An 18,493-nucleotide genomic window follows, 5' to 3' on the forward strand; every position below is an offset into this window, starting at 1 on the left:
TACTGCCAGTTATATATGTATTAATCACGAGTACACAGCTCTGTTCCCCAGAATTCCAGCAGCTTAGGCATGCTGGTGGAACACTCGCCAGGCCAGCAGGTGTTGCTGTATGCAGGCCTAGCAGTTTTGGAGTGGCAGAGATGGCTCACGTAGCAGGCTGCTATGTCATGAGCAGATCATGACCCACATAGTCACCTACAAAGCATGGGACAGTGGTCTGCAGTTCTGCTAATTGATATCCAGAGTATTCTCGTTGACATCGAACATCAGCTCGCAGCAGAGATTCCCTCCAGCCCTGCTTGCAGCTCATGTAGCTGTGCAGAGGAAGGCCACAGCCTCCCATTATGAGAGAGGGCATCAGTGTCTGCTTCAGCAACCAGGGCAAACAGCACCAATGGCTCACCCTTACAATGATGGATGACGATATGCTCCTACGTCATGCTGGTCAGATCCCAGAAGGCCAGCTGGATTGTGGCAGTCACAACACACCATCAGTTTTAGTGCAGTAGTAGGCAGTGTAGCTCACAGCAGCTAAATACCTCAACAGGTCTTGTTGCTCGACAGAAGTTTGAAGGCAACTAGTCGAATAGAGGGTTGACCATAATAAGCCTCCACTCTTGACAAGATCACTTAAAACTGAACAGAAAGTCACCAGGACAGGATTAATATTTATGCTGGGCACATTTGTGTATTCTGGTAAGGCAGCAGTGACATCATGCGTTCTCATTTTCCTATTTGGTCAGATCTCAGGATTTCTTAACTTCACCTTTCAAATGCTCTTTTCTGCAGCATCAGTAACTGAATACTTACTCTTATGATAGATCTGGGCCTTCTTGTGACACTCCACAGTCACCATTATGATGATACCCTTCTGTTGCCACGATTCATTGTGTTACATTTGCTTGCTTGAGCGCTCGGCCAGTTTGTAATGTTGCAGTAACTTCTGTGTTAACTGCTACTCAATCAGTGTTTCTTTCTTACTGGCATTCTGCTAATCATTGGCTCATTCTGCACAGCCTCCGATATTGTCAGGGAAGAACTTTGACAATTTTTGATGTCCATCTCAAATACTATTCTGGGGTGTAACATTTCCCCCTTACTTTATAAAATTTGCCTCATATTTTTCTGCTTGGAGTATATCTGTAACAGTCTCATCATACACATGTGACATCAATGATTATACACTCTATGATTTAGTTATTGTTCCACTGCCATGGAATCACTTGACTCTTATAACCTTACATTTTGTATTCAGTCCATTGGATTAACCAGATTGACCTTTATCAAAGTCTTTACTTACATTTTAACACACTCCTCCATAAATTTACAAGTTTATCTACTGGGATAACACATAATCATGTAGTAATTGTTAGCTCTATTAACAAACCAATCAATGGGTATTTGGCATACAAGAAACTCTGATCAGTGTACAGAATAAAGCAAGACTAGGTTACACAAATGATAATCAGTACCTCTACAACTCTGGAAGATGTAACTCTTATATTCATTATGTTGTGATATTCTCTCTTGCACTATTCCTGCATGTGCTGGAGCATTTGCTCCAATCTGATTCACCCTTTTTGTATCACTACAAGTCATTTAGTGAAGTAGGACACCTGGATTCAAGCTCTTATTCAGGAAGGTTAGGTTTTGGGTTTACAGCACCTGTAGCTGTTTGTCCAATCAATACAACATAGGCTGTGGGTCCACGTAAGTGTAATCACACCAGCACCCATAGCTGAAAGATGGAACATCATGCCTGTCATGTCACAGGTTGTACCATATTTCATTCGTAGCAGTTTATGATAACTACTTCTGGTGAAAAAACAGAGTAGACTCATGGTGTGCCTACTCTCTGTATGTGAGTATGTGGAGTTAATAATTCCTTTTTACATTCAGTTGCTTCAGTGTTTCACAACAATAATTGTACCTTGTATGCCTGTGGGCAAATCTGTGTCATTCTACTCAAGTAAATTGTATACTTGCCTCTGATATCCCCCATAAGTTGGTTTGTATCAGCACCCACTTCCCTATAATTTTTCACTTCACTGGATAGGGGCATAGTGTGAAACATTGATATTGGGCATTCATGCCTGCAACTGGGAACTGAATTACCAAAAGTAACCTTGCTCCATCAGCTCATTTCAATGGTTGACACAGTAAAATAATGCCAAGCTTCCCACGGTTGGTTCCACTCTCTGTTGTAATTCCTTCTGTTCTCTGCATAGTCTGGCTAGTAATAGCTGTGGAGGCAACAACATAGAACTCAATTTCCTGTGGACAGCATGATGTACTGCTTCTTGTAATGTAGGCACCACTGTCCTTGCATTGTTCAAACTGGCTGTCAATGCTTGCAGTAATCTAGCTACATCCACTATTCCATCTCGTGCTTTCAGTCAGTTTTGTACTTTCTGGCTCATAGTGTATCCAGCATACAATGTGTTAGTTCAACAGTTAATTCAGCACATGTTGCTTTAAACTTCACAACTGTGTGATAACAATGCTGACGATATTCATGACAGTGCATTACAGCAGATTTACTAAACACAGTTTTCTGAAATTCCTTCACAAAAAAAGATTAAGTAAATATTCCAGAATCTGAATCAAGAACAAATGTCAACATGAGTAATTTAGAAGTAGATATCCTTGGTGTAGCAAAGCAGCTTTACATACTTAATAAAGACAAGACCTCTGGTCCAGATTGTATACCAGTCAGGTTCCTTTCAGAGTGCACTGATAAAACAGCTTCACATTTGGCAATTGTATACAGCTGCTCGCTGATAGAAAGATCCATACCCAGGGACTGGAAAGTTGCACAGACCACACCAATACTCAAGAAAGGAACAGAAGTAACCCAGCAAACTACAGACCCATGTCACTAATCTCAATTTGCAGTAGGATGTTGGAACATGTACTGTGCTCGAACATTATGAATCACCTCAAAGAAAATGATTTATTCACAAATAGCCAATAGAGATTCAGAAAGCATTGTTCTTGTGAAACACAACTAGGTCTTTATTCTCATAAAGTAATGAGTGTTATCGATAGAGGGTGACAGATTAATTCAGTATTTTTATAATTCCAGAACGCTTTTGACACCATTCTGCACAAGGGACTTACCAAGTTGCTTGCCTATGGAGTAGCATCTCAGTTGTGCAACTGGATTCATGATTTCCTGTCAGAAAAGTCACAGTTCACAGAAACTGATGGAAAGTCATTGAGTAAAACAGAAGTAATGTCTGGCATTTCCCAAGGGAGTGTTATAGGCCATCTGTTGTTCCTGATCTACGTAAATTATTTAGGAGACTATCTGGGCAGCACTCTTAGATGGTTTGCAGATGATGCTGTCATTCACCATCTTGTGAAATCATCATATGATCAAAACAAATGGCAAAATGATTTAGATAAGACATCTGTATGGTGCAAAATGTGGCAGTTGACTCTAAATAATGAAATGTGTGAAATCATCCACATGAGTATTAAAAGGAATCCACTAAATTTCAGTTACACCATAAATCACAGAAATCTAAAGCCTTTGAATTCAGCTAAATACTTAGGGGTTATAGTAATGAATAACTTAAATTGGAACAGTCACATAGGTAATGTTGTGGGAAAACCAAACCAAAGACTGTGATTTATTGGCAGAACACTTAGAAAATGCAATAGGTCTATGAAAGAGACTGGTTACATTACTCTTGTCTGTCCTCTCCTGGAGTAGTGCTGTGTGGTGTGGGATCTGATACAGATATGATCCATGAAGGACATCAAAAAAGTCAAAATAATGGGAGCTCGTTTTGTATCATCGCAAAATAAAGGAGAGGGTGTCATGGGTATGGTACAGGAATTGGGGTGGCACTCATTAAAACAAAGGCGTTTTTCATTGTGGCAAGATGTTATCACGAAATATCAGTCACCAACTTCCTCCTCAGTGTGTGAAAATATTTTGTTGGCACCCACCTACTTAGGGAGAAATGAGCATGATAAAATAAGAGAAATCACAGCTTGTGTGGAAAAATTTAAGAGTATGTTTCTCCCGCCCATTGTTCAGGAGTGAAACAGTAGAGAAGTAGCTTAAAAGTGATCTGATGAACCCTCTGAGAATTTGTAACTGCAGATGCAAAGAACAAGAAGCACCCAAAATATGTGATACCTCAACAAATAAGTCTAACCCATCTATCTTTCATCAAAACATTAGTGGTCTTAGTGGCAAAATAGGGCAGCTATCATTTAATATAAATGACAGGAATTGTATAAACAGTGCTCAAATATTATGCTTTACCAAACATTATATCACAAGTTGCATTAACTTATTTCATTTAGATTCTGACAACAACATTGCAAGCCACTACTCAAGGAACAAGGAAAGAGATGGTGTAGCTATTTTTTGTTAAAAATAATGTCATGTTTAGATCGCTAGATGTAAGGAAATGCTGTTTAGAACAACTGATTGAAGCATATGTAATAGAAATTAAAGTAGCTAGCTCCCCAGTAATAGTGGTGGCAATTTACAGGGTACCTGGAGCCTTTTGGTTCAAATAGAATTATTGTAATCTGATTTATTTTCTAAAAATAATGAAATTATCTTTCTGGGGTTTTTGAATGTAGGCTCTTTAACTGAAAACAAGAAAAAAGTAGAACTCCAACAATGAATTCATATAACCTTATTCCAGTAGTTGACTTTCCCATTAGGATCACACCTGAGAGTCAGACTTTGATATGAATATATTTATAGATTTAAGTAGGTACCATCGCTTACTGTCACCCCTGTCTTGAATGTATTGTCTGACAGTGACAGACAACTCCTCACTCTGCATGACAGTACACCCCTCAAGAAATTAATCCTCACCTGGAAATCCATTAGGTCAATGACTAGTGACACACAGGAAGTCTTTAAACAAAAACTGCAACAGATGGACTGGTGTCCAATATACAAGGTGGCTGAGGTTAATGCTAAATTTAATATATTCATAAATGAGTTCTCAGCCATCTTTGAAGAGGTATTCCCAAAAACATTTATTAGAAGCAATACTGGTATATCACTGAACAAACCCTGAATCACAAACGGAATTAAACAATCATGAAAACATGGGAAGAACATTACACTGCAGTTAGAATGTCTAAGGAGACATTGTAAACTGGGCATTATAAAATGTACTGTATAAGCTACTAGTGAAGGTAATACAAAAATCAAAAGCATTGTATTATGAGCAAGAAATTGATAACTCTCATAACAAAATGATGACTATCTGGAATATTGTTAGAAGAGAGTCCAAAAACCATAATAACTTTAGAAGAACTCAAACATAAACACGAAGGAAATCTAGTAGACTATCCTGAAAATGTAGCCAATATTTTCAAGAAACACTTCTTGTCAGTTTCAAAGAAATAGACTCTGTTAATTAAGTTCTGAGTCATATGCAAAAGACTATACCCAAACATAAAAGTAAAATTCATATTAGAGCTGTCACAGCATCTGAAAGTAAAAGAACAATCATCCCTCTCAAGAATACATGTTCCACTGGGGTAGATAATACCTCTAATAATTTACTAAAACAGAGCTGTGCTTCTATTAGTGATGTACTTGTCCACATTTTCAATACATCCTTACAATAAGGAACAGTGCCTGACTGACTCAAACATGATGTTGTAGAACCCCTTTTGAAGAAAGGTGACAAAACTGAAGTCACAAATTACAGGCTGATTTCTCTTCTAACTGCTTTTTCAAAGGTTCTGGAAAAGTTTTGTATATGATAATTTTGGAACATGTAGATGAATATAACATTTTCAGCAAAAGTCTATTTGGTTTCTGAAAGGGTCTGTCAACTGAACAAGCAATCTATGCTTTCACAAATAAAGTTCTGGATTCAGTTAATAACAAAATGGCAACAATAGGATTATTTTTTGACTTGTCAAAAGCCTTTGAAACTGAGAACCTCCAATCCTATTACAGAAAGCAAACCTATAAGGAATAAGTGACGTACCAAATAAGTGGTTAGATTCATACCTCAAAGATAGAAAGCAAAAAGTAGTAGTAGATAGTTCTGATGAGATCCATAGTGGTCTAGTTTCATCTGATTGGAGAACCATTAAATGTGGAGTTCCCCAAGGATCCATTCTTGGTCCTTTACTGTTCCTCATATTTATAAATGACTTACTTCAATGTACAAAGCTGCAGTGCTGTTTTACCATTTTTGCAAATGACATCAACATTTTGATTGATGGTCATACATGTGAAGAACTTCACGAATCTGTTCTTATTGATTTAATGAAATAGTTTAACATCAATTGACTGTTGTTGAACTTTAATAAGAATAAGAATCTTTATTAGCTATTCAGTATTTTCTTACTTTTTTTTTTTTTTTTTTTTTTTACTATATCTTCGTCATTTACCAGCTATGGCTGGACAGACTGCGTCACAAATAAAATGTTTATCAACTAACATTTATACAACACCATATACAAAATTTTTATTACAAATGAAAGAAAATATTTATGCAGTGCACAAAAACACATAGAACATAGTGGGAATGAAATATAACTAAACAGGAAAGTAAAACTTCATAGCAGCAAATGAAAATACCATAAAGCAAAATGTCTCACACACAAAGTTTCATTTTGGCAAAATATGTACTTTAAGTAAAACACAAAATTAAATGTGTAGTTAACATAAGAAGAAGATTAAATTTAGGCAAAATTATATATAAAACATAACAATATTTATTATTTTGTCCATTCAGTAGAACCGCTGTTGAAAAACTCTTCCAATGAATATAGTGAATGTTGTTTCAAGTCCTGAGTAATTTTTTTCCGAAATAATTCAGGTGGCAGGGATTTCACTTCTGGAAGCAGTTGATTGTACATTTTTAGGGCGACTGTTGGAAAGCTGTCTCGTGTACTCGATAGGAGACACCTTGGCACTTCAATGTTCCTCTTACAGCGAGTGTCATGATTATGTATTTCTTGTCTTATGCTAAAATTCCCTTGATTTTCTTTTATATACATGAGGCAGAAAAACACATACTGGCTAATGACAGTCATTATGCCTAGCCTGGTGAAAATAGGCTTACAGTGGTCCAGTCTTTCACTAGAGGATATGATCCTGATGTTTTTTTTTTTTTGTAATAGCAACACATCTTTGCTGCCTGAGGAGTGTCCCCACAACAACAGTCCATAGCTAATGTGGCTGTGGAAGGGTGCATGGTAGACTATTGTGAGAAACTGGTCAGTTATTACCCTCTTCAGCTTCCTCAGGTGGTATATCACACGAGAAAGTTTGGTGCATACATATGCAGTGTGATCATTCGTGGAGAGTTTGCTTGAAGCCCAGTAGTCTGACAGTCTCCATGTTTTCTTGGTCTTCAATGTTGGTTAGACTGCATATCAAATGTTGGGTTTTTTCTTCATTGATCTTCATTTTGTTTATTACGAACCATTCTTTTATTTCTTCAAACATCAAATTTGATGCACCAAGAGCTTCTGCGGCTGTATGTCCTTTGGCAATAAGGGTAGTGTCATCTGCAAACTGCAACATTTGACTATTACAGCTCATATCATTGACATATATGAGGAATAGGAGAGGTCCTAAGACTGATCCTTGGGGCACTCCATGTTCCAGTTTTTGTTCAAGAGAAGTTGCTCCATGCACTGATACTACCTGCTTTCGGTTTTCCAAATAAGATTGGAGTGTTGATAGAACAACACCTCCTACACCATAGCATCTTGTTGTGTGTGAGATGCAGTCAAAGGCTTTGCTGAGGCCACAGAGTGTCAGTGCCACACTCTCTCTCTCTCTTCAAAACTCTGTCGAATTGTTTTTAATAAGTCCAGTGTGGCTGTCACTGTCGATCTCCCTTTGCGGAATCCGTGCTGTGTGTTTTGGAATAAGTTGTTTTCCTCAAAGGAATTCAGTACCTGGCGGTGCATCACAGACTCGGTAACTTTGGCTAGTACTGGTACCACTGAGATTGGTCTGAAGCTGGAGACCTCACAAAGATCCCCCTTCTTATATATTGGTACTGTGCGCGCCAGTTTAAGGAAGTCTGGGAAGACACCAGAAGATAGACATTTGTTTATTGCTGTGGCTAGTGGCTGAGCTAATTCTGCACTAATTTTCTTTAGCAGTGTGCAGGACATGCCATAGATGTCTACACTTTCTGAGTGTTTGTAGGAGTTCACAATTTTTATCATGTCTTCAGGGTGTTCTTCCTTCCAGTTTTGAATACTGCAACTGTCTGCATTTCTTATGTTTGCAGTTGGATCTAGGTCAGAGTGTGGAATTTCACTCACTGTCTTTTCCACTATTCTGACAAAATATTCATTGAAGTCATCAGGGCTACACGAATTTAAGCAGGAGGTAGTCTTCTTTCTGTTCTCATTTACAAGATTCCAGGCAGATTTACAAGGATTTTGGGCCTCTTTAATGTATGTATCATTATATTTCTTTTTTGCTTCCTCTACTGCCTTCTTATAAGCTTGTTTGGCTTTTAGGTAGTTGCGGTGATGTAATTCTTTAGCTGGAATATCTACAGCTGATTTCATTCGGTCCTTGCACATTGTTACAATATACTTCAATTTATTGAGCTCGGCGGTGTACCATTGTTTCACATTGATAACTTTCTGCCTGCCTTGTGATTTGTCCAGAGGATTCTTCACTGGTCTTACCGGAAACATGTCATCAAATATTGCTTTTAAGGTTTGGAACAGACATAAGAAAGAATCACTGCCCACTAACTCTGCAATTTTCTGCTGCCAGTTTACATAAGATAGAGCTGCTTTGAGATCATTTAGTCTCTCTTCTTTAACAAATCTTCTTTTGAATGTGTAATTTGAATGCCATGTGCTTATCTGCGGTTTGCTCCTCATACTGGTTTCCATTACTAGTGCACAGTGATCTGCTATCATAGGTTCAACTACACAGAGTTTATAATCCCAGATGTTGAGGTTGGTGATTATGGTGTCCAGGCATGCACCACCCCTTGTTGGGAGCTTATATGCAATAAACAACCCATAACTGGTAATTAATCTCATAAAGACCCTCTCTCTGGCATCTCCATCACCTGTGTGTATGTTAAAATCTCCACACAGTGCGATTTTTGACTTTAGGCGTGTTAGGTAACACAAACAGTTCTCCATATGTCCAATAAAATTCTCAAAGTCACCATCTGGTGAATGGTACACAGAAACAACAACTAAATCAATATTTGTTAATAACAGTGCAGCTAATTCAAGATCAAAATCCACACAAAAACTGCTTAAATCAATTTCCTTGATGCTATGATCTCTGTTGGCATACACAGAGACCCCACCGTGGGTTGCAGTTCTTCGAAACCAAGCACTGGCCATGTCTAAGTATTGAACAGATTTATAGAAATCACCTTCTGCTTCAGCTAGTCAGTGTTCACAAATACATAAAACATCTGGTTTAATTTCTTCTATAAAAAATGATAGGAGATCCATTTTGGTTCTTATGCACTGCACATTTACACTTGCAATAATTATAGGCATATTGTTTTCAGTACTAGAAACATTCTTGTGCAGTGATCCTTGATCCTTGTTTTTAACTTCATAATCTATTTTACTGGCATAACGGATGGTCTCCGGAACAAAAAACGCTTAATTACAACATTTTTGGGCCATGCAGCAGTGTCCATTAGCTTGTCTTTTAGATGAAAGTCTACACCAATCTTAAAACTACTATTTACACCCTTAGATTCCAATTTTTTTACATGAAAGTTGCTAGACCTGGTAGGATTTTCTTCAAAAAGTTAATTACGTTTTCTGCTGTCGTTTCACTTTTCACCTTTCCACCTTATACAATGGGCTCCATCAATAAGTTCAATTACAGTATAAAGATGATTATATTCTCATAACAAAGTATATATAAATCATATGAATGTTAGTGTAGTACAATAGCAAACATTTGGAATCTTATATAGTGTTAATTTCACAATAAAAAAGAAAACATTATACAAATTTATATTAACCAGGGAGTATTCATGTTGATGACACTATGTCATTATCATATACATGTTGATAACACTATGTCATTATCCTAAGATATTAATACAAATATAGAGCACTCGAAATAGGTCTATGCCTATATGTTAGATATTTTTTTTCCAGATTTAGGTCCTACTACAGGCAGAGGTACCTTTCTCCCTGTTAAAACAGAAAATCTGCCATATTACAATCTTTATATTCATCAACTGAGTAAAATACTTTACCTTTGAGCCAGTGACCCAATGTTGTCTTAAATTTATTTTTAGATACTGTTTGTACAATTTTAGGGAGCATATTAAACAGTTTGAGGCCTACATATTTATAGCTATTATGTATCTTGGACAATCTAGAGTATGGCAGATCAATTGTGTGGTTTCGTCTTATATTATGGGTGTGTACAGATGACCTAAGGGGATATTCAGCTATGTTTTCTTTTATGTGTAATGAGCAATAGGCCCTAATAGATGTGCAAACAAGGAACTGTCATGATTTTAAGTTTTTTGAAATGTTCCCTGCATGTATCCCTAGGAGATAAACCCACTATACATCGAAGAGCTCTTTTTTTTTGCCATCTAAAAATTGATACTGAATTGGGAGAATTTTCCCAGAACAGAATACCATATGAAAGATGGGGGTGGATATAAGCAAAATATGAATGCAGCAGTAAGTTTTGGCTGACATTATTCCCAAGCTTATAAAGTAGGAACATAGCATGTGCAAGTTTAGAACAGACATATGTGATATGTTTATCCCAGCTGTTTCTGGTCAATCATCATTCCTAACAGTTTAACAGACTTATTTTCTTTGTTTGGTACCTTCAAATTAACGACTATTTCCTCAATTTTTGTTTCATTTATTTATAGGGAGTTTGCACTAAACCAATGATCTGATTTTTCAAGTATTATATTATTTTTTTCTCGTACAGATTCAAGAGTCTGCCCTGAATTTATAAAAGTTAAAAGTTGTATCGTCTGCATAGAGGACTGTTTTACAGGGTAAATACTGTGGCATATCATTGACATACACTACAAACAGGAAGGGCCCAAGTATGGAACCCTGTGGCACACCTCTTGTTATTGTTTGTGGGTTTGACAGCTGTCCATTTACACTAACAAATTGTACTCTGTTGCTTAAGTAGGATTCTAATAATTTCAGGGTGTCCTGTTCCATGCTGTAGTGTATTAATTTTATGATCAAAGTACTATGAGATACAGTATCAGATGCTTTACTCAGGTCTAGGGGAGTAGCACAAGAGATTAATTTGTTTTCAAAGCCTTCGTATATATCACTAACAATATTTTCAACCACTTTAACTGTGGGTAGTTTAGACCTGCATCCATACTGTGAGTTAATTAACAGGTTATTCCTCTCAAAATAGTGATTCATTCGTTGGTGAACACAGTCTCCGATTATTTTAGAGATTATTGGGATTAATGAGATAGGGCAATAGTTACTTGGATTTGATTTATCTCCTTTCTTAAGTATGGGAATAGTTACTGCTATTTTCAGAAAGTCGAGGAAAACTGCTTGCTGTAATATATGCTTAATGAGAGTGGTTAGAGGGGACTTGATATCTTCTTTATGACAAAGTTTGACAGACCATAGAAGAGGTTTGCTCTGGAACTACTTAGTTTGTCTATTGCTTTGCTAACATCATTTTCAGTTACTGTTGCCCAGCAGAATTTATGAACTACATTCTTATTTAAAACTAAAATAGTTTTTTCATCAAGCATGGCTTTGTAAACTGAATTTAACAAAGTGTGAGTTTAAGATATTTTGGGCTATGGGTATAGCTAGTTGAGTTGTTGGTCTATTTATTTCACTTTTAATTACTTCCCAGGCAGCTTTACAGCTGTTTATAGATTTAAGAATATAGTTATCATTTGCTCTACATTTTGCCAAACTTATTTCAGATCTATAAATTTTTCTTAATCTAATGTACATCTGTTTGTACTCGCTGCTATTATGAGATCTGTCCTTAAACATAAGAAGCATAATCCTGATGCTGTAGAAGTATGGTGTGAACCAATTATTTCGTCTCTGTGGTTTATGAGCTTGGTTATTATTCTGGTTTTTTTTTTTTTTTTTTTTTTTTTACTAATCTGGGATAACACTCATCAAATAGTCTTGCAATTTCCTCTATAAATATTTTGCTTGTGTTATTCACACACATATATTTGTATAAGATGTCATTCCAGTTAACTGACCTTAATCTAGTTCTAAACTCTCTTATGATGCATTCATTCATAGGTCTAAGAGTTTTGTGTTGTTCATCTTAAATGCTGACTGGGACTGTAATCCATAGGCCATCATGGTCAGCTAGGCCTAACTTGACTACTCCAATTTCAACATTATTTTCATGGATATTACTTATTATATCATCTAAACATGCATTATATCTAGTAGGCTTATCATTTAGACAATAGCAATCAAAAGCTCTTAAGGTATCCAAGAATTCCAATATGATTTGACACCATACCCTGTTATCCATATTAATATCACCAAAAATTAAGATTCTTTGGTATTTATATTTAGACTTAGTTAGTAAGACTAACAGTTTTTTTTTTAAATTTACTATAAATTCATATTCACTAGAATATGGTGTGCGATATACAGATGCAACAATAATATTATGTTTAAGTATATGTACAACTGCAGCCTCAAAGGTGGTGTCAATACACAGGTCTGTGACATCAATAGTAAAGTATTGTAGATTTAGTCAATTCTTAGTATATATTGCAACACCCCCATCTCCAGTTGTTGATCTGCAGTAACTACTAGCTAAGGAGTAACCAAATGGAATATTGAGGTCAATTTCTGATGAATATAGCCAGTGCTCATTTACACTACGTAAGTATACCACAGTTGGAAGTTTCTAACCAGTACTGCAATTCTCCCAACTTCTTTCTTAAAGATTGTATATTAATATGTAAGAACAGAAGACTATTTTTGCTAGCCCTGGGCAGTGAAGAAGAGGGTTCAGATTGTCTTTTTAAGGGCACTTCTATACAGCTGATATCTTGAGTTGTTTGTAAGTCTACGGCTGGTAGCAAGGTCCCATTTTGACATCGTTCGGATACATCTAGTTTTCTGGGCTCAGAGTGAATCTGTTTGAAGACTATTTTGATCCTGTTGGAACATATCTTTTAATATTTTGCCAGACAGACCAGCAGACTTTACAGATTTCTCTGGTCCAGCGGTATTCCTGTAAACGTCGCCATTTCTTTACTCACAGTTTTTGTAATCAGTTCCAAGATTAATCTTCTTCCTTGGTCGTTGAGGTGGAATGCTTGTCGTGTATAGCACTCCCTGTCAAACTCGCTAGCTTTAATGAGTGTGGTATTTTTGAATTTCGAACACAGGTGATATAACCGTTTGTTTACTTCCAATACCTTGCAATTTACGCAGGACCGATTTGCAAGATTATATCTAAATGTAACATCGACATCAAACACTGCTTTAGATGGGATACTTGGTAATGTGCTTCTTAAACCTTTTATTAAGTTCGCGCTGCTGTTTTTCGCTATGTCATTTGTTCCAGTCATATTTACGACTGCATCAGCTTCAGAAGCCTTTTTGTTAGTGTTTTGCAAGACATTCTTGGCTTCTGCTGAAGGATACACATACCCCAGACACTCGAGATTTACGTTTTCATTAAGGTAACTTTAAACATTACGACCTTGGCTATCTCCTAATAAGGTAACTTTACAGGTTTTACGTACTAAATTTTGACCATCACACTATTTCACTCCTGTTTGAGTTTCTTTTTGATATTTATTAGCCATATTATGTTTCACTGAATATGTTTCCTGTTTGCTACTTCGTTCATGAAACTTGCTAACATTCATACTGCAGCTACTTATGCTGTTTTTGGCATTATGCTGTTTTGCTGCAAATATTTCTTGTTCATCACTTCATTCATAAAACTTACTTACATTCACTTCTGCCTGGCAGAGCTGAGAATATTTGTTTTCGTCTGTGAACCTTTTTCTTCTTGGCGGTTTATTTACTACTGCTAAGCTATTATTATGGCGAAGCGTTTCCCAGAGCGGAGTTTCATTTACACAGGGTGTATATGTGGACGAGGAAAAAAAATTCCCGGATTTTTCCCGGATTTCCCGGGTAAAAATACACTTTCTCCCAGATGAAAATAAACTTTTTCCACGTTAAGTAACAGCATACTTTTCTTCGGAACTGTAAAACTTATCAATCCTTTCAATGGTTGTGGTTTTATACACTGGCGTAGAATTTCGCAACACTTTAGAAAACTAAACTCGGGGAAAAAACACGTTTTGGAAATATATCTGATGTGCAGCAACATGTACGCTGCGTATTTCTGTATTACGAAAGTATACATTGGAATTCCACCAAATATGTTACTTTCCGAAGGATTGAGATCGAGATTGCGATGCGCTTTTGTAAGCCAGTCGTAGCTCATGTCAAGCGATCTCGCCAGCCAATTACAGCAGGTATTCAGACTGTAGGACACGCGATGTAGTCAGCCAATAGCAACATCACTGTTAAGTAGCACGAACACACAAACAGGAAAAGTTAATGGTTTAAATTAATATACATAGTGTTGCTACAAAGAAAAGCTTTCATGTACCCTATAATATTGGCCTCTAAGATTAATAAGCTGCAAGAGAAGCTAGGCATTCACACATAATGTTGATCTTTTTGCACGTGTTACACTTCAAGATACATCACAGAAATGTGCCAGCAAATTTTTTAATAACGGTATAAATGTCTGTTCTTCTGGGCTCAAAAATATTCTAATGATTTGAATTTTGAATCAGAGTCAAACGCTCTGTGATTTAAGAAATTCATCAGACATTCGCACGCAGATTTCATCTTGTGTAAAAGGAAATTTGCTTTACTTGAAAGTAACGCTTTTCAAACAACCATTCAGAATATTTTCCCGCGACCTGTTAGATTCATTTCAGCAGTTGCGCCAGATGACAGGCGTCGCTTAAGCAGCTACGATGACGAAGGAAGCCCGTACGTTCGTACGTGTAAAACATTAAAAGATCTTACATTATGTCATAAAAGAAACAAGACGTTAGAGGATACTCCAAGAGCATGGGAATTTTGTGAACCCTACTAAAATGCATAATTCGGCTTAAAGTGCACATTCATATGTCCAGACTCAGATGTACCAGTACCGCATTATCTCATGTTTGGTTATTTATTATGGCATGATGCCATACGAGTTGAAAACGTGCACCTGAAATGTAGTGAGCAGTTGAAACTAGGCAACAGTGTGGAATGAAACATTTCGTTTCAAATAAATTGACTGCCTCAGCAGAAAACATTAATAAAAGTCAAATTTCTTTAAAAAACCGACAAAGATAACTTCATTGTTCTGCAAGGTGATTAACGCTTGACTGTCAGAAAGGTAGAAACAAAATAAAATCTGAAACTAATAACTTATTTTAGTCCTCCGTAATTATGAGCATGTATTTTAATTCACTTAATAGCTCCCGACCGCAGAAATCCGTTTAGTTTTGATTTGACATGAGAGCAATAAACGACGAGCAAACAGCAAAATTACTTAACGTAAACACGGGTCACGTGGAGGCTACCACCTCCCCACTGCAACTTAGACTCCTCTGTGCACCAGGTCCGGATCTACGATATTCCCGAACCGGGCCAATATTAGATAGTGACTCTCCCCATCCTTCAAGCGTTTGAGGTACGACGCCATAAATAAAAAAAAACGACTTTTCAAAAATATCTACATATGTGGCGCACGTCTTTCTGAAGTGTCTGATACATAAAACATAATGATCGAGGAAACGTAAGACATGTTATTTGGTCGTAAGTGTGCCGAAGTGCAGTGCGACACCTCTTCACACAGCGTTTTTCCATCGCACGCCTCTCTATTTCGCTCTGTGGAATTCAAACGTGTAATATTTTGTAATGGGTGCCATCAAACTGTATTCAGGACAGTGGAAATTAAAATGTTCTGTGGTGCCTCTCCTGCAGTCGGCCGGTTTGACATCGTGCCCCGCTTAAAAAAAATCTCGCAATTAATAATGGATGGGATTATTTGTAACCGGGAGCACAAGAACTCTTCAGAAAATTTGCAGTCTTTACTGCCTAGTAGCTAATAACTTGCTGTTCTGTGTGACATAAAATTAAATATAGGATACATAAAACGAGTAAAGACAAGAGACAAGCAAGACAGTACACATTTCTTCAATCCTCTCTAATTTTGCCACAACTTGATATGGCGTATTTCCCTTTCTGTGAAAGAATCTATTACGCCATCACAGTTCGTCAACGTTTTGCTACATGAAAAAACGAAATGTCGTTGTCTAATACCAGAAAAGCTGTTAATACAAATAGTACCCAAGACTGGTGTGGTTTCTCGATCTGATTACGTGTATTTTGTCACTGTCTGCTAGATAAATCAAAATAGGTCTGCTGAATACTGCAGCAGTTGTTACATACACCAAATAAACGAGACTGTTTTGGTACAAATGGTCATTTTTATAACACGACAGAATATAATTCAGGAAGTACCAATATCAAAAGCCCATTAGGCCTACTACAAGCAAAAAGTTTTATGTTAGGAAATAATTTCACATTTCATTCATACTCTCTAGCTTCTGAAGCATGAGATCGAAAAGTAGTAGTATGTAATTTTTATATAAATTTGGAATCGTCATATACTTCCGTAGTTTGTGACAGTCTCCGTTTCTTCCCCTTCCTCGTTCTAACAAACAGTCTTGTCATCACTAATTCTGTAACTATTCCTGCCAGTGTCAAAATTTATTCTCTGGTTAACTTCACTAACCCTACCACAATCACCAGTTTAGTTATCCCGCATTTGTTCTGCGGTTAGTCGATATTAAGTGCTCGTACAACGCGTTTTCCGCGCTACTTCTAGAATAGAACTTTAGCGGCTGCTAGCCCGGGAGTGTAGTGTACCGGCCTGGCCAAAAGTTTTCTGTCAAAATTTCATTTTCTTGGATACACGGAGAAGACAACACATAATCTTTGTTGCCTGTTATTCCTGTTAGTCGTTTATTTCCACTCTGGTAGCCTGAATCGATGCAATTCGCTAGTAATTATAACAACGCTGATGATTTGCAAACCCAGTCAACCACATAAAACAGCGATTGTCATTCACCTTTTCGGCTTTATTCGCTCAGTTCGTATAGACCCATCCCCTTTTGTCTGCAGTATTTTTCCAGATGTGACGGGGATTCCCCTGGCAGAGACATCACGTACACTATGCACGCATTCAAAAATCAATTTACGATTCATTCAGAAATCAACTTAGAATTTGATCAAAAAAAGTTCAAGAACCAACAGGGATGCGTTGAAAATCATATGAGTAATCGATAGACCAACGTGCGCTGGATGGTAGGCGCTTTGTGGAACAAGGTCTTTTTCTGCAATAATATGAATTTGGTGCCCCCCGCTGAAACTGCCGCCCGGGACAGATAGTTACCCGGTACCCCGATTTGCCCCGCTCCCTAGTTTCGGGCCTGTTGCTCATACGTGAATCTGCCAGCTTAGGTGCAGCAGTAAAAATTTTCTGGATATCATCTGGCTGCTTGTTGCTATTGCTTATACAGCTAACTGCCACACTTCCGTAGCCAGAAGCGGGATAAGGTACTACTCATACGCGACTCAACTGCACGTGCGCATAAACTCGCCCGCAACCGCTCAAACGAATCTAATGTAAACAGTTGCGATGTCACGCTCATCGGAGGCAATTTGTTGTTATAAAACATTGCATAGTCTTCCTAAAGCCTTCACACATTTTGCTGTTGGCAGACGCTTGTATGAGCACTGTGTTTTGTTCCTGTATATGGCACATTTCCTTTGCAACTCAGGTTTTATTTTCGTTTTTTCTCTCGTTCGTATTTTATTGCTGCAGTATTATTCTGCAGTAGCGAGATACAGTAATATTCTTTGTTAGAGTATTGGTTCTTACTAGTCAAAGTTACAAAAATGTAGCCAAAAACTAAAACAATGAAAAATTCCTGGAATTCTAAAAAATTCCCGGGTTTTTCCCGGCTTTCTCCCGGATGAAAAAATTCCCAGGTTTTTCCCGGATCTCCCGGTTGTCCCGGGTCGTATACACCATGTCTACAGTACAGGTTAGCATCAATATCTGCGATTCGTTATTCACTGCTTCTGAAATCCCACATGCTCTCTGAGTGAGTCTTAGCTACTGATTGTCTTTCTACAGGTATACGATTTCTTTATGTAGGACTTCCACAGTTTTCTGCAGACCGATTATTCATTCGTTTAGCTTCACAGTAATATCACTACAAGGCACATATTTGTTGTTTTTTACTCTTGAAGTCTGAACGCTAACTTTCATACACACGCGAATTACAAACACTACCAGTTGCCGCCATCTTGTTTGGACACTATGTTCAGTTCACTGCATCTGCTAAAACTGAGCATGAATTAACTGTGTAGTGTGGCACAGAGTCAACAGAAAGAGCTGAAACAATCAAGTTTTTAGGTGTTG

This window comes from Schistocerca nitens, chromosome 3, assembly GCF_023898315.1.
Source record: "Schistocerca nitens isolate TAMUIC-IGC-003100 chromosome 3, iqSchNite1.1, whole genome shotgun sequence".
Taxonomy (NCBI): Eukaryota; Metazoa; Arthropoda; class Insecta; order Orthoptera; family Acrididae; genus Schistocerca; species Schistocerca nitens.